Source organism: Lithobates pipiens, unplaced genomic scaffold (genome assembly GCF_037356315.1).
Source record: "Lithobates pipiens isolate NorthernLeopardFrog02 unplaced genomic scaffold, aLitPip1_a1.2 Scaffold_10, whole genome shotgun sequence".
Classification (NCBI taxonomy): domain Eukaryota; kingdom Metazoa; phylum Chordata; class Amphibia; order Anura; family Ranidae; genus Lithobates; species Lithobates pipiens.
In genome coordinates, this window is record NW_027507686.1 from 4,572,639 (window position 1) to 4,596,287 (window position 23,649).

Below are 23,649 nucleotides of genomic sequence, written 5' to 3' on the forward strand. Positions count from 1 at the left end.
GGAGCTGGATAAAAGCTGATTAGTACAATTTTTTTTTCCCTAAGTGCTGTTGTTAGCGTGCGCATGCAAAATGCGATGAATTAGGTTGCCGACATTTTTTTTTTTTTTTTATTGTTTCTAGGGATACCTTGCTGCAGCGTCTGACGTATCGGCGCTCGTTCTCCATAGCGGGTTTATGAGTCTCATTAATCAGCGCTGCCATGTGTTTACTCCAGGCACATTATAAAAGTTAACCTATAAATTTATTTATTAAAAAAATTCAATACATTAATATAACAATTAGCTTATAATCTTTTTTTTTTTTTAAACTGAATTAAAAACGTAGCTAATTAATACACTACATACAGGTAACGTAGCTTACCTGCCCGAGACTCCAGTTGCTCATGTAGGCATCACTGTAGTGCTCCAGTCCACCTCATGTTAGTCATCTCATGATCTGGGAAGACGGCCCATTGACCTGTATTGAAATACACCATATTACCAAAAGTATTGGGACACCCGCCTTTACACGCACATGAGCTTTAACAGCATCCCAGTCTTAGTCCGTAGGGCTCAATATTGGGTTGGCCCTAGGCTTGTGCATCCGAATGTCCGAATAAAAAAAATAACAAATTACAACGAATACGAAAGAAATATAACAAATTAATTCGAATGAATTCGACATGATTCTAAATTATTTCAACCGCATTCGAAATTATTTCAACTGCATTAGACATTATTTCAACCACATTCGAAAATATTTTGTGACCCGACTTTAGGGCCATGTATCTCGGGGTCACTTGGTGCTAGACACTTCAAATTTGGATATGTTGTAGTGTTAGTACTATTGTGTTTGCATACCAGATTATCTGACAAAACGGTCCAATAGGACACATTCCGTCGGAATCTCCAACCGTGTGTACAAGGGCTTATAGCTGCAAAGGGCGGGGCCAACTAGACATGTGCAAAAGGAAAAAATTTGTTTAGTTTTGTTTCGTTTTAATTCGTTAATTCATTAATTTCGTTTAGTTATATTCGTTAACTTCCTTAAATTCGTTTTCGAATTTCATTTAGTTTTCTACCGAATTCGAAAAATCGGCCACATTCGAAAATATTTCAACCAAATTCGAAAATATTTCTACCGGATTCGAAATGATTTCAACATGATTCGACATTATTTCAACCACATTCGAAAATATTTTGTGACCCGACTTTAGGGCCATGTATCTCGGGGTCACTTAGTGCTAGACACTTCAAATTTGGATATGTTGTAGTGTTAGTACTATTGTGTTTTTTTGTTTTTTTTTGGGGGTTTCTAGCTATAAGTGACCCCGAGATATGTGGCCCCAAATTCGGGTCGCAAAATGTTATTAGTTATTAGAGCAGAGAATAACATTTTGCGACCCGATTTTGGGGCCACATATCTCGGGGTCACTTATAGCTAGAAACCCCAAATTTGGTATACAAACACAATAGTACTAACACTACAACATATCCAAATTTGGAGTTTCTAGCACCAAGTGACCCCGAGATACATGGCCCTAAAGTCGGGTCACAAAATATTTTCGAATGTGGTTGAAATAATGTCGAATCATGTTGAAATCATTTCGAATCCGGTAGAAATATTTTCGAATTTGGTTGAAATATTTTCGAATGTGGCCGATTTTTCGAATTCGGTAGAAAACTAAACGAAATCCGAAAACGAATTTAAGGAAGTTAACGAATATAACTAAACGAAATTAATGAATTAACGAATTAAAACGAAACGAAACACATTTTTTCCATTTGCACATGTCTAGTTGGCCCCGCCCTTTGCAGCTATAAGCCCTTTTACACACGGTCGGAGATTCCGACGGAATGTGTCCTATCGGACCGTTTTGTCAGATAATCTGACTGTGTGTGGTCTCCATCGGACTGTTTCCGTCGGAGTATCCGAAGGACCAAGTTTTCCAACTTGTTCGTAAAATTTTCCGACAAAATGCTCCGATCGGACATACTCTGATCATGTGTAGCCTACTCCGAAGGACAAAGCGCCACGCATGCTCAGATCAAATTCCTAGACCAAAGCTATTGGCTACTAGCCTGAACGTAGTCCCGTCGTAACGAACGAACGTCATCAAGTTCCGTACGATCGGATTTTCCGACAACTTTGTCCGACCGTGTGTATGCAACAGTTTCGGACAAAATCCGTCGGACAAAATCCCAACGGATTTGGTTGTCAGAATGTCCGACCCGTGTGTACAAGGGCCAACAGCTTCACCTCTTCTGGGAAGGCCGTCCACAAGGTTTAGGAGGGTGTCTATGGGGATGTTTGACCATTCTTCCAGAAGAGCATTTGTGAGGCCAGGCACTGATGATGGATGAGAAGACCAGGCTTATAGTCTCCGCTTTAATTCATCTCTAAGGTGTTCTATCGGGTTGAGGTCAGGACAGTCAAGTTCCTCCACCCCAAACTCATTCACCCATGTGTTTATGGACCTTGCATTGTGCACTGGTGCGCAGTCATTTTGAAACAGGAAGGGGCTGCCCCCCAAACTGTTCCTACATAGTTGGGAGCATGAAATTATCCAAAATGTCTTGGTATGCTGACACCTTAGGCGTTCCCTTCACTGGAACTAAGGGGCCAAGCCCAACCCCTGAAAAACAAGCCCACACCATAATCCCCCCTCCCCCCACACCATAATCACCCCTCTACCAAATGATTTGGACCAATGCACAATGCAAGGTCCATAAAGACATGGATGAGTGAGTTTTGAGTGGAGGAACTTGACTGGCCTGACCTCATCCCGATACAGCACCTTTAGGATGAATTAGAGCAGAAACAGTGAGCCAGGTCTACTCTTCCAATATCAGTGCCTGACCTCACCAATGCACTTCTGGAAGAATGGTCAAACATTCTGATAAACACACTCCTAAACCTTGTGGACAGCCTTCCCAGAAGAGTTGAAGCTGTTATAGCTGCAAAGGGCGGAGCCAACTCAATATTGAACCCTACAGACTAATGCCGCGTGCACACTAGCGGAATGTCCGACAGAAAAAGTCCAACTGAAGTTTTTTATCATATATTCCGATGGTTTCTGGGCCTCATCTGACTTTTTTTTTTCGAAAATTCTGGCGGACCTATAAATAGAACATGTTCTAAATATTTCCGACGGAACCAATTCCTATCGGGAAAACCTCTCATCTGTACGCTATTCTGACAGACCAAAAACTACGCATGCTCTGAATCAAGTACAAGACGGAAGCCGTTGGCTACTGGCTGTTGAACTTCCCTTTTCTAGTCCCGCCGTACGTGCTGTACGTCACCGCGTTCTTGGCGGACGGACTTTGGTGTGATCGTATGCACGCAAGACAGTTTCAGTGGAACTCCGTCAGAAAAACCTTCAGAGTTTATTCAGACGGGAAAACCGGTCGTGTGTACAGGGCATAAGACTGGGATGCCATTAAAGTTCATATGCGTGTAAAGGCAGGTGTCCCAATACTTTTGGTGATATAGTGTACTTGGAAAGCTACTCTAAGGCGGCGTACACACGCGGGGACTGTCTGCCGAAACTAAGTTCGTCAAACAGTCCGCTCAAACTTTTGAATGAACGAACACGCCCACACACGGCACTTTTTGAGCGGACAAGTACGGCAAACTTTGTTCGTCGTACCAAGTCCGCGCAACTTTTGAAATGAGCGGACTCGCCCACACACGAGGCAACAGTCCGCTCATTTCGAGCGCGTGTGCAGGTAGGCGGGGCCCGCGACGGAGACGTCTCGGGCTCCGCCGCCTGGAATGGACTTAAAGGGGAACCCCAACGCCGAAAAAAATCGGCGTGGGGGTACCCCCAAAGTCCACAACAGACCCTTGTCCGAGCACGCTACCCGGCCGGCCAGGAAAGGGGGGCGAGCGAGCGCGCCCCCCCTCCTGAGCCGTACCAGGCCGCGTGCCCTCAACATGGGGGGTGCCTTGGGGAAGGGGGGGCCGCGCGGCCCCCCCACCCCAAAGCACCTTGTCCCCATGTTGATGAGGACAAGGGCCTCTTCCCGACAACCCTGGCCGTTGGTTGTCGGGGTCTGCGGGCGGGGGGCTTATCGGAATCCGGGAGCCCCCTTTAATAAGGGGGCCCCCGGATACCGGCCCCCCACCCTATGTGAATGAGTATGGGGTACAATGTACCCCTACCCATTCACCTGTAAAATAAAAGTACCCAAAAAAAAAAACACAACACACGAGATAAAATATTTTATTGCACAGCTCCGGGGGTCTTCCGTCTTCGGGGGTCTTCTCGCCGGACTCCTCCGCTATCTTCTTGTAGCTCTTTTGCTAGCGGAGGAGCCCGGCTTTCTTCCTCCCCGCCGCCGGCCTCTTCTCCCGACTTCGGGGGTCTTGTCCCCCTCTTCGGTTCTTCTGCCGGGCCACCGCGCCTTCTTATAGCTCTTTTGCAGGCGGTGGCCCGGTCTTCTGTCGCCGCTGTCGCCGCCGCCTTCCGTTCTTCTTCTTCTTCTTGTTCTTCTTGTTCTTCTCCAGGAGATGTTGACACGTCGCTCTCTCCGGCCGGAATGCCAGAGCCGCGCTGAGCGGCCACTTATATAGTGACAATGGGGCGGTGTCACATGGTATATGTCACATGGGTTGGTCACATAGTGACCCCGCCCCCTTACGATGTCATAGTCCCCATGTGACATCAACCCATGTGACCAACCCATGTGACATATACCATGTGACACCGCCCCATTGTCACTATATAAGTGGCCGCTCAGCGCGGCTCTGGCATTCCGGCCGGAGCGAGCGACGTGTCAACATCTCCTGGAGAAGAACAAGAAGAACAAGAAGAACAAGAAGAACAAGAAGAAGAACGGAAGGCGGCGGCGACAGCGGCGACAGAAGACCGGGCCACCACCTGCAAAAGAGCTATAAGAAGGCGCGGTGGCCCGGCAGAAGAACCGAAGAGGGGGACAAGACCCCCGAAGTCGGGAGAAGAGGCCGGCGGCGGGGAGGAAGAAAGCCGGGCTCCTCCGCTAGCAAAAGAGCTACAAGAAGATAGCGGAGGAGTCCGGCGAGAAGACCCCCGAAGACAGAAGACCCCCGGAGCTGTGCAATAAAATATTTTATCTCGTGTGTTGTGTTTTTTTTTTTTTGGGTACTTTTATTTTACAGGTGAATGGGTAGGGGTACATTGTACCCCATACTCATTCACATAGGGTGGGGGGCCGGTATCCGGGGGCCCCCTTATTAAAGGGGGCTCCCGGATTCCGATAAGCCCCCCGCCCGCAGACCCCAACAACCAACGGCCAGGGTTGTCGGGAAGAGGCCCTTGTCCTCATCAACATGGGGACAAGGTGCTTTGGGGTGGGGGGGCCGCGCGGCCCCCCCTTCCCCAAGGCACCCCCCATGTTGAGGGCACGCGGCCTGGTACGGCTCAGGAGGGGGGGCGCGCTCGCTCGCCCCCTTTCCTGGCCGGCCGGGTAGCGTGCTCGGACAAGGGTCTGTTGTGGACTTTGGGGGACCCCCACGCCGATTTTTTTCGGCGTTGGGGTTCCCCTTTAAGTCCATTCCAGGCGGCGGAGCCCGAGACGTCTCCGTCGCGGGCCCCGCCTACCTGCACACGCGCTCTAAATGAGCAGACTTTCCTCCGAGCGGGAACAGTTTGCTCATTTCGAAAGTAGCCTACACACGGGCGGACTGTTCGCTCAAACCAAGTTTCAGCGGACAGTTTTTCGGAATTTCCGAAAAACTTTGTTCGTCAAACTGTCCGCTGAAACTGTCCGCTGAAGCCCCACACACGAGCGGACTGTCCGCTGAAACTGTCCGCTGAAGCCCCACACACGAGCGGACTGTCCGCTGAAACACTGTTCAGCGGACAAAGTTGAGCAAACAGTCCGCCCGTGTGTACGCGGCCTAAGACACTAAAGTCTCTGCTGCGGTGATCCACACTAGTATGGGTGCAGGCGTCTTAGATACTCATCCAAAAGTAGCATATTTAAACAATGTAGAAGCGCTGCAATCCCATCAGTCCAAAAGATAGTAAGGAATGGCCTCAGCATCAGCTCCTCCCCAGCCATGCCCCTTGACATGTAAGGCTCCTTGTACAAGCTTAAAACAAAATAAAATAAAATAATGGTAGACATTCTACTAGATTCTTGCATGAACTGTAAAATGCCCAGGACGCGCACAGGAAGTGACCTCAACCTGATGGAAAAGGGCGGGAAAATCCCCAGGAGGCGCACAGGAAGTGACCACAAAATTCCCTATATAAGCCCAGCCCGGACAATGCCAAATTGGATTATCTTCAGTTCCCCCTTGTTCCTGTGCTAGTGTGTGATCTGTCTGAACCTATTGTGGAAACCTGTTTGACTACTCTTGATTGATGCTTGCCTTTGACCTCGGATTTGTACCTTAACCATTCTACTTCTTTGCCCCTTTTGTACTCAGCTGCCAGATTGGAACCAAGCTTGGATCTCGACCATTCTTCTTCTGATTAACCCTTTTATGCTTCGTTGCCCAACTGGATTTGACTTCGGCTCGGATTCCCAGACTAAGGCTTCCACGGTGCTCTGCACCCTTGGCACCCCTGCCACTCGGTGTCCACCAAGTCTCTGTCTCCATCTCTAGAGGCTTTAAGGACCCAAGGTGCAAGGGGGGCCCCCTCACTGCTTCGGTCTCACATCAGTTACGTGGCCCTCATGACAATAACGGGTAGCAAAAAGACCGATCCATGGCATGTCTACACTGCAGCAGTTGTAAACCGGTCATCACTCCTGGAAGAGGCGCTGCGCTGGGTGACAAGATCACAAATCTGGCTTGGAAAAATCAAGCATTGAGGAATGTTGGGTTGATGGAAGGAATGGGTTGGGAGCTTCAGATTTTGACCAAGGATGGGCTTTAAACTATAAAAATATCTCAGATCAGTAACCACTGAAACCACTGAAACCACTGATCTTTTTAGCTACCTGCAAGGAAGGGTTTGTCCCATTGACCACAAAGTGTAGGCAACATTTGTCCCATTGACCCCCCACCTTAATGTACCATGAGCTGTAGATGTAGTAATTATTGGCAGGGGTTCCCTGGGACAGGAACGTTATTTCAAGGTTTCCTTAATATTAAAAAGTTTGGGGAAGGCTGTTATAGAATGTCAGACAACAAAAGAAGAGAGAAACTTTGTTTTTTTTTGTAACAAACTGAACTACTGCTCCTTGATTTCGACTTTTATATGCATCCCATTTGTAGACTCGTTCCTATTGACAAATATCAATAAACCACTGAGCATAAAAATTATAGGTAGACACTCTACTAGACAGCTTTATAGAATATTTGAGAAATTTCCAGCCCCAGCCCTGTCTTTGAAGAATAACAGATGCTTAAAACTTTGTTTTACATTGTTTTATAGGTTCTTAAAAACAAAATGGAGCCGTATAGCTGAGTATTAATATCCCCCCTTAGCAGAGAGAACTGGTTATGTCAATATAAACTTTGAGCAGATGCTTTCCCAATCTCGCATAAAACTGTGACTTTGTTTTGTGAAACTCATAAAGCAAACAATGTCCTCTCTCTACGAGCCCCAAAGATGGAGTGCGATGCCGGCCCCGGCTGTAGCTTTGATGTATCTCCATACGACTGCGCGCATGAATCCAGAATAAAAGTGACCGTTTTTCAAATCTATATTGTCAGAGCCGTTTCCTGTCCAATAACATCACCCATAAAACGATACAAGTGTAATGGCTGTTTCAGCTGCCGTTAAGAAAAAAAAAAGTGCATAAAACAGCAACACATTAGCTGCCGGGGATGTGACATTCAAGGCTGATGAAGATTTATGGCCCGTGTCCTCTTCTACACCTCTGAATATATCACACCGTCAGAAGTATGGACAAAGTTTTCTACCTGCTGGTGTTATAATTAAAGATCTAAACTCTAACTGGATGGACTTTTCTAAATGACTATCATAAATAATCAGATGGGAGCCAAAGCTTCTATGGGGGCACCCGTCCCATCCCAAACAAAAACTAAACATAAACCCAAATGCCCAGACTTCAAAATAAGTAAGAAATAGGGGAACCACTCACTCTCCTACCTCTCTGTCCCTCTCATTATTTGAAGCTCACTGTAGACGTCTATTTTTCCCATTTTCCCTAAGAATTGCTGTGATCTACCTACCCCCTGGACCGGCATCAATTTTCCTTGATGACTTCTCTGCCTGGCTACCCTACTTTCTCTCGTCTGAAATTCCCACAATCATTCTAGGCAACTTCAACATCCCTGTTAACATGAACACCCCTGCTACTTTTAAAATTCTTAGTCTAACCTCCTCATTTGGCAGTAAGAAATGGGTACACACTTCTACTCACACTGATGGCAAGACCTTCGACCAAGTATTCTCCTACCTCTGCATTTTATGCAACCTCTTCAACAATCCTTTTCTCCTCTCTGATCACCATCTTACTAGTTTTGCTCTAGTTTCGCTCTCCCTTTTGGACTTTGGATGTCCCTGGATGGACTTTTCTAAATGACTATCATAAATAATCAGATGGGAGCCAAAGCTTCTATGGGGGCCACCCGTCCCATCCCAAACAAAAACTAAACAACATAAACCCGAATGCCCAGACTTCAAAATAAGTAAGAAATAGGGGAACCACTCACTCTCCTACCTCTTTGTCCCTCTCATTATTTGAAGCTCACTGTAGATGTCTATTTTTTCCAATTTCCCTAAGAATTGCTGTGATCTACCGACCCCCTGGACCGGCATCAATTTTCCTTGATGACTTCTCTACCTGGCTACCCTACTTTCTCTCGTCTGAAATTCCCACAATCATTCTAGGCAACTTCAACATCCCTGTTAACATGAACACCCCTGCTACTTTTAAAATTCTTAGTCTAACCTCCTCATTTGGCAGTAAGAAATGGGTACACACTTCTACTCACACTGATGGCAAGACCTTCGACCAAGTATTCTCCTACCTCTGCACTTTATGCAACCTCTTCAACAATCCTTTTCCTCTCTCTGATCACCATCTTACTAGTTTTGCTCTAGTTTCACTCTCCCTTTTGGACTTTGGATGTCCCTGGATTGACTTTTCTAAATGACTATCATAAATAATCAGATGGGAGCCAAAGCTTCTATGGGGCCACCCGTCCCATCAAAACAAAAACTAAACATAAACCCAAATGCCCAGACTTCAAAATAAGTAAGAAATAGGGGAACCACTCACTCTCCTACCTCTCTGTCCCTCTCATTATTTGAAGCTCACTGTAGACGTCTATTTTTCCCATTTTCCCTAAGAATTGCTGTGATCTACCGACCCCCTGGACCGGCATCAATTTTCCTTGATGACTTCTCTGCCTGGCTTCCCTACTTTCTCTCGTCTGAAATTCCCACAATCATTCTAGGCAACTTCAACATCCCTGTTAACATGAACACCCCTGCTACTTTTAAAATTCTTAGTCTAACCTCCTCATTTGGCAGTAAGAAATGGGTACACACTTCTACTCACACTGATGGCAAGACCTTCGACCAAGTATTCTCCTACCTCTGCACTTTATGCAACCTCTTCAACAATCCCTTTCCTCTCTCTGATCACCATCTTACTAGTTTTTGTCTGGGTCCCACTCGCACTTTGCGAGCGGACCGCCGTTCGCGCATGCGCGCTTGCGCCGCTAGTCTGCCTGGGCTTCGGCGCGGCGCGCGTGCGCACGTGTGCGCGCTAACGCGATTTGCGCCAGTGGCCCTATTTAAAGGTACAGCTGCAGATGCTCTGTGCTGTTTGTCTGCAGCTAGTACCTGAAGAACCCCGCTATCTGCCTGCTTGTTCCTGATTATTTGACCCGGCTTCCGTCTGACTCCGCTGCTCTCTCCTGTCCCGACCTCGGCTTGCCTGACCTTGTTACGGACTGCTTACTGCTGCTGAACCCCTGCCTGTCTGACGTTACTCTATCTATCACCTGTCTGCTGGTTCCAGCCTGCCTGACCTGTCTTGTCAATATCTCGTTCCGAGACCTTCCAGTATCCACTACTGCCTTCCAGGTTCATCGGGTCGCCCGCCTTGCCTCAACTGCCAGTTCTGCCCAGCTGTCTCCTGCTTCCACCAGCTCCTGTGGTTCCAGCATCTGGAGATTCGCCCGCTTCGCCTGCATCTGCTGCTGTATCCGGCCAGACGCTCCTACCCCGCTGTGCTCTCGTACCACTGTTCTCACTCCAGTGGGACTTGAACCAGAGCCCATATAATATATATATATATATATATATGTGTATATATATATATATATATATATATATATATATATATATATATATATTATTTATTTATTTTTTATTATTATTTTTTTTTTGTACAAAACATTATTATACACAAATATTGTAAATACCCGTTACCACAATGATTGGTCTTTGCAATATTTTTATATAATAAAGCTTTGTACTATATATTTTTTTTTTTGTAGCTAATGCTCTAACTGTTTTTCAATAAATGTTGGTTATATTCTACTTAAAAAAGTTTAGGCAATTACCCGTAGGTCATAAATAATCAGATGGGAGCGAAGGCTCCTATGGGACTCCCATCCCAAACTAAACAAAATAAACCTGAATGCACAGGCTTCAAAATCTGTATAATATAGGGGGGGAAAACTTAGGCCATTATTTACAACATTTTTTTAGTACAACATTTTATTATACAAAAAATATTGCAAAGACCAATTACCTGGATGACATTTTTGTATTTAAATGTTCTGCACTAAATAAAAATATCGTTACTACCCTAAACTTTTTAAATTGGTTTAATACAAAACAAAATGAACCGGAATGGACTTCAAAACTAGAAAATTATAGGGAAACAAATTTTAACAAAATGTTTTTTTTTTTTGTACAAAACATTATTATTTAAAAATATTGCAAAGACCAGTCGCCGCAATGATTGGTCTTTGCTAGACATGTTCCGAGTTCGTTTTTTTAAAGAATTTTGACAAATTCGGAAATATCCGAATTAACGAAAACTTGTTTAAAAAAATTGTTCCGCATATTCGTAAATGCAAATATTTGAAAATTCTGAATTTACGAGTTTTCCAACTTCCGGATTTCGAATTTACGAATTTCTGAAATTCAAAAAATTGTACATTTCTAAAATCCGGAAGCTCGGAAATTGGAAATGTGGAAATCCAAAGATTCAGAAATTTGGAAATTCGAAAGTCTGAAAATTCGAACATTCGGAAATTCTAAAATCTGAAAATTCGAAATTAAACGAAAATTCGAAAGAAGAACAAAAATCTGAAAATCGATGGACTTTTTAGTAGTTATTGGAATTTCCTTTCAAATTTTGCTGTTAGTGAACGTAATGAATAAAAATTTATCTGAAGTTACGAATTTTCCAAAGTAACAAATACCGTATCTAAATGAATGGAATGTAATGAATTAATAATAAATAACAATAATAATAAAACCTTTTTATTATTATTATTAATTATTAATTTATTCCATTCCATTGGTTTAGATGCAACATTTGTTATTTCGGATAATTTGCAACTTCGGATACATTTGTATTCGTTACATTCACTAACAGCCAAATTTGAAAGGAAAATTCCAATACTAAAAAAAGATATGGATAATATAGTTTTTTTAATTAGCTTAATCCAAACACAAAACAAAACAAATCAGAATGCCCGGACTTCAAAACTAGAAAAATATTGGGGAAATGAATTTAACCACTTGCTACCCGGGCCAATTCTGACATTTCTCTCCTACATGTAAAAATCTAATTTTGTTTGCTAGAAAATTACACAGAACTCCCAAACATTATATATGTTTTGTTTTTTTTAGTTTTTTTTAGCAGAGACCCTAGAGAATAAAATGTCAGTTTTTGCAACTTTTTTTCTCGCACGGTATGCGGGCAGAAATTTTTAAAACGCGTTTTTTTTTTAGGGAAAAAAAGGTTTCACGCATTAAAAAACAAACAAACAAGCAACAACAAAAAAAAAAAACAGTAAAGTTATAGCCCAATTTTTTTTGTATAATGCAAAAGATGATGTTACGCCGAGTAAATAGATACCCAACATGTCACGCTACAAAATTGCTCGCGCTCGTGGAATGACGCCGAACTTTGGTACTTGAAAATCCCCATAGGCGACGCTTTAAATTTTTTTACAGGTTACATGTTTGGAGTTACAGAGGAGGTCTAGCGCTAGAATTATTGCTCTCGCTCTAACGTTCGCGGCAATACCTCACGTGTGTGTGTGGTTTGAACACCGTCTTCATATACGGGCGCGGCTTCTGCGAGCGAGCATGCAGGGACAGGGGCGCTTTTTATTTTATTTTTATTGTTAATTTTACTTCCTTTTTTCTAATTTGCTGCTTTCTTTTGACATTTTTTTTTTTGATCACTTTTATCCCTATTACAAGGAATAGGTACATTACATGACAGGTCCTCTTTACAGTGAGATCTGGGAGGTCAATAAGTCCCCACATCTCACCTCTAGGCTGGGAAACCTGAAATTAAAAAAAATGAAGAAAAAAAAGATCTCAGCTTCCCAACCGAGGCGGCGGCATTTTTTCGAATGCAGAGGTCGGGGGCGTGACGTCATAACGTCGCGCCCGGCCTCCGCACGACCATAAAGACTCTGGGGACCATGTGGTCCGCCAGAGATCTCCTTCGTCAGCATCTGGCATCAGCGGATCCCTTCTCCGGCTCACTGATCGCGCCGGGTGAGTCGGTAGAAGCACTGGAGGGCGGCGGGGAGGGGGGGGGGGGGGCGATGTCCCCTCTCGCCGCCTGTAAAGAATGGTTCAAACGTCTGAATAGACACTGTGATCGGTCTTATGGTGCCCCGGAATCGCCGGCTCTAAAAGAAGATACTGTATCTGAATGATGCCTGTAGCTGCACCCGTCGTTCGGATGTCTCCGCTCAAACCCGATGACGTCATATGAGCGAGCGGCAAGCGGTTAAAAAAATTAGGGTGTTACCCATATTTTTATTTATTTATTTTGTATAAAACATCATTATTCAAAAATCTCGCAAAGACCAGTCATCACAATGGAATTATTTTTGTATTATAAAAAAAAACCCCAAGGCATTACCTACAAGTGTTTTTTTTTCTTCTTCTTTTTTTTTTTAAGAACAAACTATTGCAAAGATGAATCACCTTGATGATGATTGGTCCTTGCAATAGTTATGTATATCAAAGCTTTGTACTAATGCTGCATTTTCTAATCAGGAAAAACGCAGCTCACCTTCATATCTACAGAACGGAAGCAAGCAAGAATCTGCAATAATGTTTGCTAAAAAAAAAAAATCCATAAAAAATACCCAATTTGCCCGGAAAGGGATTTTTAGTTCCTCACAAAAGTGGAGATTCGGATTAATAATTGCACGGTCGGGTCCGGTCCCCTTAGTAGCAAAACAGATAATCACTACATTTGTTTTTATTTTTATTTTTTTTAAATAACTGGAACCCGTAATCACACAATTACGGCCAGCAGCACACAAAAAAAAACAATAAAGAATAAATAAAATAATATTAAAATCTAGTTGTGTTTGTGTGTTTTTTGTTTGTTAATTTGTTCTTTTGTTCACCTGTAATAAAATCGCCCAGAACTGATTATAGAGCAGCGAGCTGCTTTGAATACAATCAGGTTTCTCTGATTCATTTACGCAAGAAGAACAATTTGTCACAAGTGCTAATTAAAAGTTTTCTGCTGTGTAGGTTTATTTCAAGGCAGAGTTGTGTATAATTGGCTGTTCTGTGACAAAAAAGAAAGAGTTTTATGTAAGGCCGTAGATATGCGAGTCATGTGACCATACAGTGTAATTACATGAAGGATATTTAAAAGCCCAACTCCAGGCAAGCTGTTAAAGTACACATACTGTATACTATATATATATATATATATATATATATATATATATATTGTGACAGAGCGAGGCTCTGTCCTTATGAAATCGGAGGAAAAAAGAGACAGAGTTTGCATATCTCCAGCCCTGTGTCCAGGTCTTGAGGATAACGAGCAGGGTGTGTGCCCAGCTGCACACAGGCCATATAACGAAGGGCTGTTGGGAGTAGAGTGTGAGGGATGGTGGAGTGGAGTAGCTTGCTGCTGTGCATGTCCAAAGAGCCCAAAGCTGTGTGCGTTGAAGGGTTGAAGCTGTGTGCGTCCAAAGAGCCCAAAGCTGTGTGCGTTGAAGGGTTGAAGCTGTGTGCGTCCAAAGAGCCCAAAGCTGTGTGCGTTGAAGGGTTGAAGCTGTGTGCGTCCAAAGAGCCCAAAGCTGTGTGCGTTGAAGGGTTGAAGCTGTGTGTATCCAAGCAGCTCGTTTGAGGGGCAAGTACTTATAGCAGCACTACTGCTGAAGAGTAGCCAGGTGGGCTAGCATTTTTCATTTGGATTGTGTGTATTTAATTTAAGATTGGACCCCTGCGTGGGATTCCTGGATGGACTATTTTGTTTTTCCTTTTAATAAACGTGGGCTACCAGGCCCTTAACTATAAACGCCTGCCTGATGTGGACTGAAAAATGCCTCTAACCACTTGAGCTAAACACCCCAATGTCACAATATATATACATATATATATATATATATATATATATATATATATATATATATATATAGTAGTATTTACACTGCATGCCATGGTTCCTCTTGTCATCTCTAATATCCTGTATTGATGTATGACACACCTGGAAGTGTCTGATACCTGCAGCAGCCACATTGTCACACTCGCCCCTTCTTCTGCTCTTCTGGGATAGGATAAGTCTCTTTACCCCTGTGTGGCCACCAGCATTTCCCGGTTTCACCAAGAAAGCTGGCACCACAACCAATCAGGGGACAGGCAGCTCTTATGATTGTTCCCACATTTAATTGCAAAGCAAAAGTGTAGCTTCAGTGACTTTAAGTGCCCCCCTCCTCCCCCAATCCGAGTGTCATCTAGTGACTCCAAATGCCCTCCCGTTCCATGTTTCATCTAGTGCCTCCAGTGACTCCAAATGCCCTCCCGTTCCATGTTTCATCTAGTGCACACAGTGACTCCAAATGCCCTTCTAGTCCACCTGAGTTCTGGTGACTCCATTGTGCCAATGACTCCAAGTGCCCTCCTGTTCCATGTGTCATCTAGTGACTCCAAGTGTCCTCCTAGTCCACATGAGTTCTAGTGACTCCATTGCACCGGTGACTCCAAATGCCCTCCTGTTCCATGTGTCATCTATTGTCTCCATTGCACTCAGTGACTCCACATGCCCTCCTACTCCACGTGACTTTTAGTGACTCTATTGCACCAGTGACTCCAAGTGCCCTCCTAGTCCATGTTTTATATAATGTCTCCAATGCACTCAGTGACTCCTCACGGCCTCCTAGTCCTCGTGACTTCTAGTGACTCCATTGAGCCAGCGACTCCAAGTGCCCTCCTGTTCCATGTTTCATCTATTGCCTCCAGTGCTCTCACTAACTCCATGTGTCCTTCTACTCCATGTGACTTCTAGTGACTCCATTGCGCCAGTTACTCCAAGTGCTTACCCAATCCACATGTGTCCAGTGACTCCAGTGTGCCAGTGACTCCCAGTGCGCTCCCTGTTCACATATGATGTAGTGCCCTACCAGTCAATGTGTCATCTACTCCATGCCCTCCGATTCAACTTTTAAGATAGTGGCTCCAGTGTGCCAGTAACTTCAAGTGCCCTCCTAATCCATATGTTATCTAGTTACTCAAGAGTACCCAGTGACTCCAAGTGTCCTCAGTCCACGTGACTTCTAGCGACTCCATGTGTCAGTAATTCCAAGTATCCTCCCAATCCATATGTCATCTAGTTACTCCAGTGTGCTCGTAATTCCAAGTGCCCACCCAGTCCACATGTCATGCAGTGACTCCAGTGGGCCAGAGACTCCCAGTGGTCTCCCAGTCCACGTGTCAACTAGTGACTCCAGTGTACCAGTTACTCCAAGTGCCCTCCCAGTCAACATGGCATCCAGTGACTCTAGTCCACATGTCATTTATAACTGGCCTTCACAGCAAGGAGCACATAGAAGGGCAAAGCATGCAAGACGGAGCCAGAGGAAATTCCCAACTCAACTCACCAACCATTCTGCTTACCAAACAAATTAGCTTGGTAACAGTATGCGTTAAAAACAGGGGTTTAGTTATCACACATTTGCAAACGCATGCTTAAGCTCCAGGGCCCCTTCACGTCACCCCAGTATTTGCATTTGCAAATGTGCACTAACTAAACCCCTGTTTTTGATGCATACTGTTAGGATAATTCGGTTGGTAAGCCGACTGGTTGGTGAGTTGAGCTGGTTTTGTCTTGCGTGCTCCTGTGCACCCCTATGTCTCCTAGTGCCCCTGTGTTTGTCCATGACATCCGTGTCCTCACACAACTTCCCATACACTTCTGCAACATCTGGACAGTCAGTCTCTCTCTCTCTCTTCCTCTCTGTCTACGCAGACACCTTGTCCCAGTCCTGGTGCTGCTTGATGGTGTCACCCATGGCTGGGTGTCACCCGGTGCAGTCCGCCGACCCTGCACCCCCATATCGACGCCACTGTATGGCCATTTGGTTATGCACTGGTTGTTTGACAGAGGGGTGGGTCTTGGTAACAGTCCCTCCCATACCCAACATCACACTCTCGATTTGACAGGTAAAGACTCTCTTCCTGACTGTGCAAAGTGCACATCCAGCCATCTTGTCCACCAATCCCTGGCAGTGCTGGATGATCACACTGCTGCAGGTCCTATTGAATAAATTAATGACTTGTATAGCGCTACCTATACGAACTTAATCGCCTCAGGGCGCTTTTTCTTGCCACTGGTGTCCATCTGCAGCTATTTATGTGGTCCTTTAACCTGTAGAGTCCCGACACACTTACAACATTGACATACACATACACATACACATACACATATTATGGCCAATTTTATTTTTTGGACAGGGTCTAATTAACCTACCAGTCTTTGGAGTGTGGGAGGAAACCGGAGTAACAGGAGCAAACCCACGCAGGCACAGGGAGAACATGCAAACTCCAGGCAGATAGTGTCGTGGTTGTGATTTGAACCAGCAACCCTATTGCTGCTAGGTGAAAGTGCTAACCACTACACCACTGTGCTTCCCATTGAGATAGAACTTAACATACAATCATCAAAATGATGCGGGACAAAGCCCCTGTATGGCGGTACAGCGGGCCAGAGCTGTGAATGCGGGAAAGTCCCGTCCATTCCGGGACTGTTGGGAGGCATTAAGTCTCTCCACATTATGTAGGCCAGTAACGTGGTGGAGTTTATAGACACAGGTCTCAGAAAAGTAAAAAATGCATCATCTGCTTTTAAAGCTTCGTTTAGCTGGTCCCCGCGGTGACAGGGTCAATTTAAAGTTGATGTAAACCCTACATTGTGAGGTGACTGGAATGTATTCATATAGACATGTAAAGCTCCTTGCAGATCTCTGTTAAATCCTGCAGTGTTGTCCTCGGTCCTGGCTGAGCTGTAAGTGTCAGGCCTGACTCTGGTTATGTACATACAACGATATAAATGATGCTTCCTTGTCAGTGTTAATGCATCCTTCGGCTTATTGATGCCCTGCCCTTTGAGCTAAGTACACCAAAACATCTGTTCTTGCTGAGGGAACTTTCTGCGGTGTAACTTTCCGGGAGAACGGGACGCATTAATCAACCAATAGGGACAGCGATGAGTCAGGATAACGGGGAATGGTGGTTGTCATTCTCTGTCTTCTGTGCCAGCTCCTCTTGGCACGCCACTCCGCGCTGAAGCAAAAATAGAGGACGGCTGTAACAAATACACCAATTGTCATTGCAGAGCATTAGAAATGTTGCTTGCCTGGCTCTTACGCTGATCGAGTATTGATCACTGTGCAGGTCCATGAGTTGAAACTTGTTGTCCTCATGGTCCATTCATATGCAGTCTTTGACTAGGCAGCTTGGTTAGGAGCCAGCAAGGTACCAAATAATGCCAACCCTCGTCTAGTCTTCCAACCGTCTCAGCCTACTTGGGGTTACAGAGGCATTGTGACTCTGCTGCCAACATGCACATTGACCTCCACCAAGGGCGCATATTTATTGCAAGCATTAAAGTAGATGTAAATTTGATGACATTAAGGGTGTGTTTATAAACCAGTGATACGGCCTTACTGTGACCGTAGGACTACTGTTAAAAATAAAAGAACTCTGTACATTTGTAAAGCAAAGCCGTATGCTATGCAAGGGTATATTAGTGCTTTTCCTGGCTTCAGTGCTCTGAATCGGGTAAAGCCTATTGATTTCAATAAATGGATAATAAAAAAAAAAAGGCTAAAAGCCTTAATGCTTAAAGGCTATGTCCACTTTTCACAGCATGTTTAATGTTTTACCCATATTTAGGGTGTAACATGGTGCCATTACCCAAACCACTTTTACCCCTATTTACCTGAATCACAGGGTCCCCCTTTTTGTGGGGTTGCTAATTTCAGAGGATAGCAAAATGACCAAACAGTGTGGCCTGGCAGTGGGAGAAGAGAATGATGGGGTGCATTAGTCGAGGGATCACCAGCAGCAGAAAGGAGGTCCTCCTGATTCCTCTATATAGACCTTTATATCACTAGAAGGGTCACCAGAGGGAGGAAGGAGGTCCTGATTCCTCTATATAGATCTTTATATCACTAGAGGGGTCACCAGCAGGAGGAAGGAGGTCCTGATTCCTCTATATAGATCTTTATATCACTAGAGGGGTCACCAGCAGGAGGAAGGAGGTCCTGATTCCTCTATAGAGAGCTTTATATCACTAGAAGGGTCACCAGAGGGAGGAAGGAGGTCCTGATTCCTCTATATAGATCTTTATATCACTAGAGGGATCACCAGCGGGAGGAAGGAGGTCCTGATTCTTCTATATAGATATTTATATCACTAGAGGGATCACCAGCGGGAGGAAGGAGGTCCTGATTCCTCTATATAGATCTTTATGACACTAGAGGGGTCACCAGCAGGAGGAAGGAGGTCCTGATATCTCTATATAGATCTTTATATCACTAGAGGGATCACCAGCAGGAGGAAGGAGGTCCTGATTCCTCTATATAGATCTTTATATCACTGTAGGGATCACCAGCAGGAGGAAGGAGGACCTGATTCCTCTATATAGATCACTAGAGGGGTCACCAGAGGGAGAAAGGAGGTCCTGATTCCTCTATATAGATCTTTATATCACTAGAGGGATCACCAGCGGGAGGAAGGAGGTCCTGATTCTTCTATATAGATATTTATATCACTAGAGGGATCACCAGCGGGAGGAAGGAGGTCCTGATTCCTCTATATAGATCTTTATGACACTAGAGGGGTCACCAGCAGGAGGAAGGAGGTCCTGATTCCTCTATATAGATCTTTATATCACTGTAGGGATCACCAGCAGGAGGAAGGAGGACCTCATTCCTCTATATAGATCTTTATATCACTAGAGGGGTCACCAGCAGGAGGAAGGAGGTCCTGATTCCTCTATATAGATCTTTATATCACTAGAGGGGTCACCAGCAGGAGGAAGGAGGTCCTGTTTCCTCTATATAGATCTTTATATCACTAGAGGGATCACCAGCAGGAGGAAGGAGGTCCTGATTCTTCTATATAGATCTTTATATCACTAGAGGGGTCACCAGCAGGAGGAAGGAGGTCCTGATTGACCTCTCATCTGATGGTACCTGTATACATAGTTCTTATGGCAACATAATTTAGCAGGGTCAGTTGCATGACACCAGTCCAAGCCTTTTCTGACTTTCTCCGATCTCCTACGCTATGCCTTTTGCGGAGGAACAAATCAAAGAAGTCCCAAACTTTTTTCTTTTTTTATCTTAGGTTCACCAAGACTTTAATACACTTCTAAATCATAGTTCTTTCCAGTGCCAAGCTGTCCATCTGTTGCTAGCTATAAGACGACATGTATCATTCATGGTATGTCCCCCATCTATAAGTTGTCCTGCCGCCTCTGGTATTAATAGAATGAAATCTTGTCACTCCTTATCACTCAGTGAAGACAACTAATGAAAGCAATTGTCGGATAGATGTCAGCATAGACAGAGACACTTCCCACGAGCGCAATCAGAGGGAGGAGAGAGAAATAAATCAACATACATTAGCGCCAGGATTGTCCCGAGACGTGATGTGTTCTTGGCTAACTGTCAGGCTGATGACGAACAAATGCCAACTCAATTGAGGAAAGTGGCATTCAATCCTCGGTGGATAATTGAATAATAAAGCCCCCGTTATCCCCGGAAACCCCCATCAGACGGAAGATGAAAAAGAGAAAACAAACTAATTTAGATATATAAGCTGGCGCTGCTAATAAACACATAAAAAAAAAAAAAAAAAAACGACGACGACGACACGTCCATAAAAGAGAAGCCGTATCGTAAACGCCGGCGAGGAGATGATCAAAGCCGTAATTGCTCCATCAATATTTCAGGCGAGACCCAGATGTGTCCCTGGAAGATCATTACTCTTTTATACCCCTCTAATCATAAATTCTGCAGCCGTCGTGTATAGGCAGCTGCTTTCAATAACCGCGTCCTAATAATCCCTGGGATGAAAAAAAAATAAAAAATAAGAGAGATAGAAAATCTTTAACCTATTTGTATTTGTTTGATATTTGCATTGAGACCGGAGTTTATTTAAACTATCGTAAAGTAATTTGCAGCGTGGGATAAGAAAGACATCAAACAGATTTACTGTTTTCTCGGAGAAAAAAATATCGCTTGGACAAATGTTGACTTTGGATATTGGGGTTTAGAGAGAGGAGCTCTGCCTTAGGTCAAGAACTATTTGCGTCTTGAAGCCAACTTGTGATTTTTTTTAATTTTTTTTTTAGTTTTATGCAGGCCATACACGGTCGAATTTCGAACAAATTTTCTTCTCAAAATCAGAAAATTCGTTTTTTTTTGTGATCCGATGGCGCCACCATTGATTTTCGAAATTCGGCCGACCAAGCCTTCAATTTCACCTCATGTTGCTACAGAAAATAATTTTCTTGGCCGGGAATTTTCTTTTCTCTCTGTAAATTTTCTTTTATCTCCGTACATTTTCTTTTTTTATTACATTTCTTGCACGATTCTCCCATCATTGATTAGAAAATCGTTAGTTTTTCCAAAAATTTCCAACATGTCCGATTCCTCAAATTTTATTTCCGCACGAAAATCGGCTGTAGCTGCAGCCCATTAATGGTGCGAAATTCATACGATAAAATTCTTAGATACGATTTTCGAAAGAAAATTATTTTGAAATTCGAACCGTGTATGGCCGGCATTAGTCTTGGGTTGGGTGGTGAGGGGGAGAGAAGACCAGTCTAGTGTTACGGCCATCTACAGAGTTTCATTGATCAAAAGCATTGCACAGAGCAGGTATGACATGTTTGTTATTTTAGTTTAAAAAAAGGTTTTATATCACTTTAAGGGACCCAATCACATGTTCCGCCGTCCAAACGTCATGGGCCACCCTACAAGGAATTGCGAGTATCGCCTCAGGTAAGTAAGGGAGTATTGGGGCAGCCATTCACGCTATCCTCCTATAACCCAAACCAATAAATAGTGTTTGGACTATACTGGTACTTTTTATAAAAAAAGAAAAAACAAAGTAGGAAAAAGGAAAAATGAAGTAAAAACAAAAAACAAAAAGGAAAAAAAAAAGAAAATTTTAAATTTTAAATTTTATCTTTTTCCTACTTTGTTTTTTCTTTTCTATAAAAAGTACCGGTATAGTCCAAACACTATTTATTGGTTTGGGTTATAGGAGGATAGCGTGAACGGATGCCCCAATACTCCCACACCAAGCTTTTTGATGGCCCACCCTACGGTGATGGAACAGCAGGGCTGGGCCGCGAGTGTAACCTTTGCGACCCTCAGGGTTCCACCACTGCCTGTGGGGGTGCAACGGATCATCACCGATCCGTGATCCGAACGGGTCACCCTATTCGGATCGGCAGACCGCGCGCTCCGCTGATCGCGTGGCTTTGGAAAGGCCACAGCTTCGGCCTGGCTCCGGGGCGGCGGCCATCTTGGTACACCCGGCGGCCGCTGTGTCGTCAGGAAGAGACGTTTCGTCGCCGCCATCTTGCTACACCCCACACGCCTGCACAGTAATGATAGAGCGAGAAGGGGGCAAGCGGATATCTTGTTACACCCACCAGAGTTATTTTTCAACACAAAACTGAGTTTATATGCTTAAATACAGTATTTGTAAATCCGACAGGCTGTTTAGATGTTAAAGCTGCAGCAAACCAGCTGACCTTACATGGTTGCTAATGTCACAGAACACCTCTGATTTTCATATTTAACATCTAAACAGTCCGTCTGATTTACAAATACTGTATTTAAGCATATAAGCACCGTTTTGTGTTGAAAATAACTCTGAAATCTAATGCCGCGTACACACAATCGTAATTCTCGTTGGAAAAAGCTCTGATGGTTTTCCCGTCGGAACTGTCTTGCCTACACACGGTCACACCAAATTCCGACGATCAAGAACGCGGTGACGTACAACACTTACGCCGCGACTAGAAAAAGGAAGTTCAATAGCCAGTAGCCAATAGCTTGCATCTCATAGTTGAATCTGAGCATGCGTGAGTTTTTGCGCGTCGGAATTGCATACACACGATCGGAATTTCCGATAGAGAGTTTTCCCATCTGGAAAATTGAGAGCATGCTATCAAATTTTTGCTGGCCGGAATTCGGCCAGCTAAATTCCGATAGAGTGTACACACGGTCGCATTTTCCGATTAAAAGCTCTCATCGGTCTTTTGCTGGCCGAAATTCCAATCGTGTACACGCGTCAAAAAACTCCGGTGGGTGTAACAAGATTTGTCTTGTCTTTTTTTTTTTTTCTGATCAGAAAAATGATCCGATCCGTGACTCTGATCCGAGGAACGATCCGTGACTCTGATCCGAGGAACGATCCGTGAGTTTTTTGATCCGTTGCACCCCTGCCTGGTTGTGTGCACAGATGTGTCCAAGGTTGTTTCACTATACGGCCCAAACACAGAGCTTTTAGCAAAGGACTTATTGAGGAGACTTATCTTCAATCTGAAGTGTTCCAGCGCATTTGAGTTGACTTTGCTGTAGGACATTTTACTCTTAGTACCGTGCATTTATATTGGCATTTATACACACACACACACACAGTTTAGGATCTGCTTAACCAGTTTTACAATCAGTTGCAGCTTAGTCCACCCGTACAGCTCCCTCAATGGGCTATTATTCATGAACCTTCTAGTTCTTTAGGATTTTCGTGGGATGGTGGGGGCCCAACTTAGCCCATTGGGTGGGCCTGTGATGGAGTAGGTCTATGGCTCCATGTGATTAGAGCAGGGTTTCTCAACCAGGGTTCCCCCAGTGGTTGCTAGGGGTTCCTTGATAAATTAGCAATTTCTGCCTCTCAGACAAGTTCCAACTGCCACCATTGATCTTTTTAGCTATTTGTAAGGGGGTAATTCTTCCCAGTGTCCACAAGCCTAAGGAACATTCTTCCCACTAACCATCACACTAATGTATCATGAGTTGTAGATATAGTCATTTTTAGCAGGGGTTCCCTGAGACCAGTAAGTTATATCAAGGGTTTGTCTGTGTTGAAAAGGTTGGGAAAGGCTGGATTAGAGGTATATCTCGTTATATAGGTGTAGCCAGGGCCCACGGGAACGCATGGGAACGGCGTTTCTGTACTTTTTCCATAGCAGGAGTGCAGTTCCCGTTAGCAGGACTGG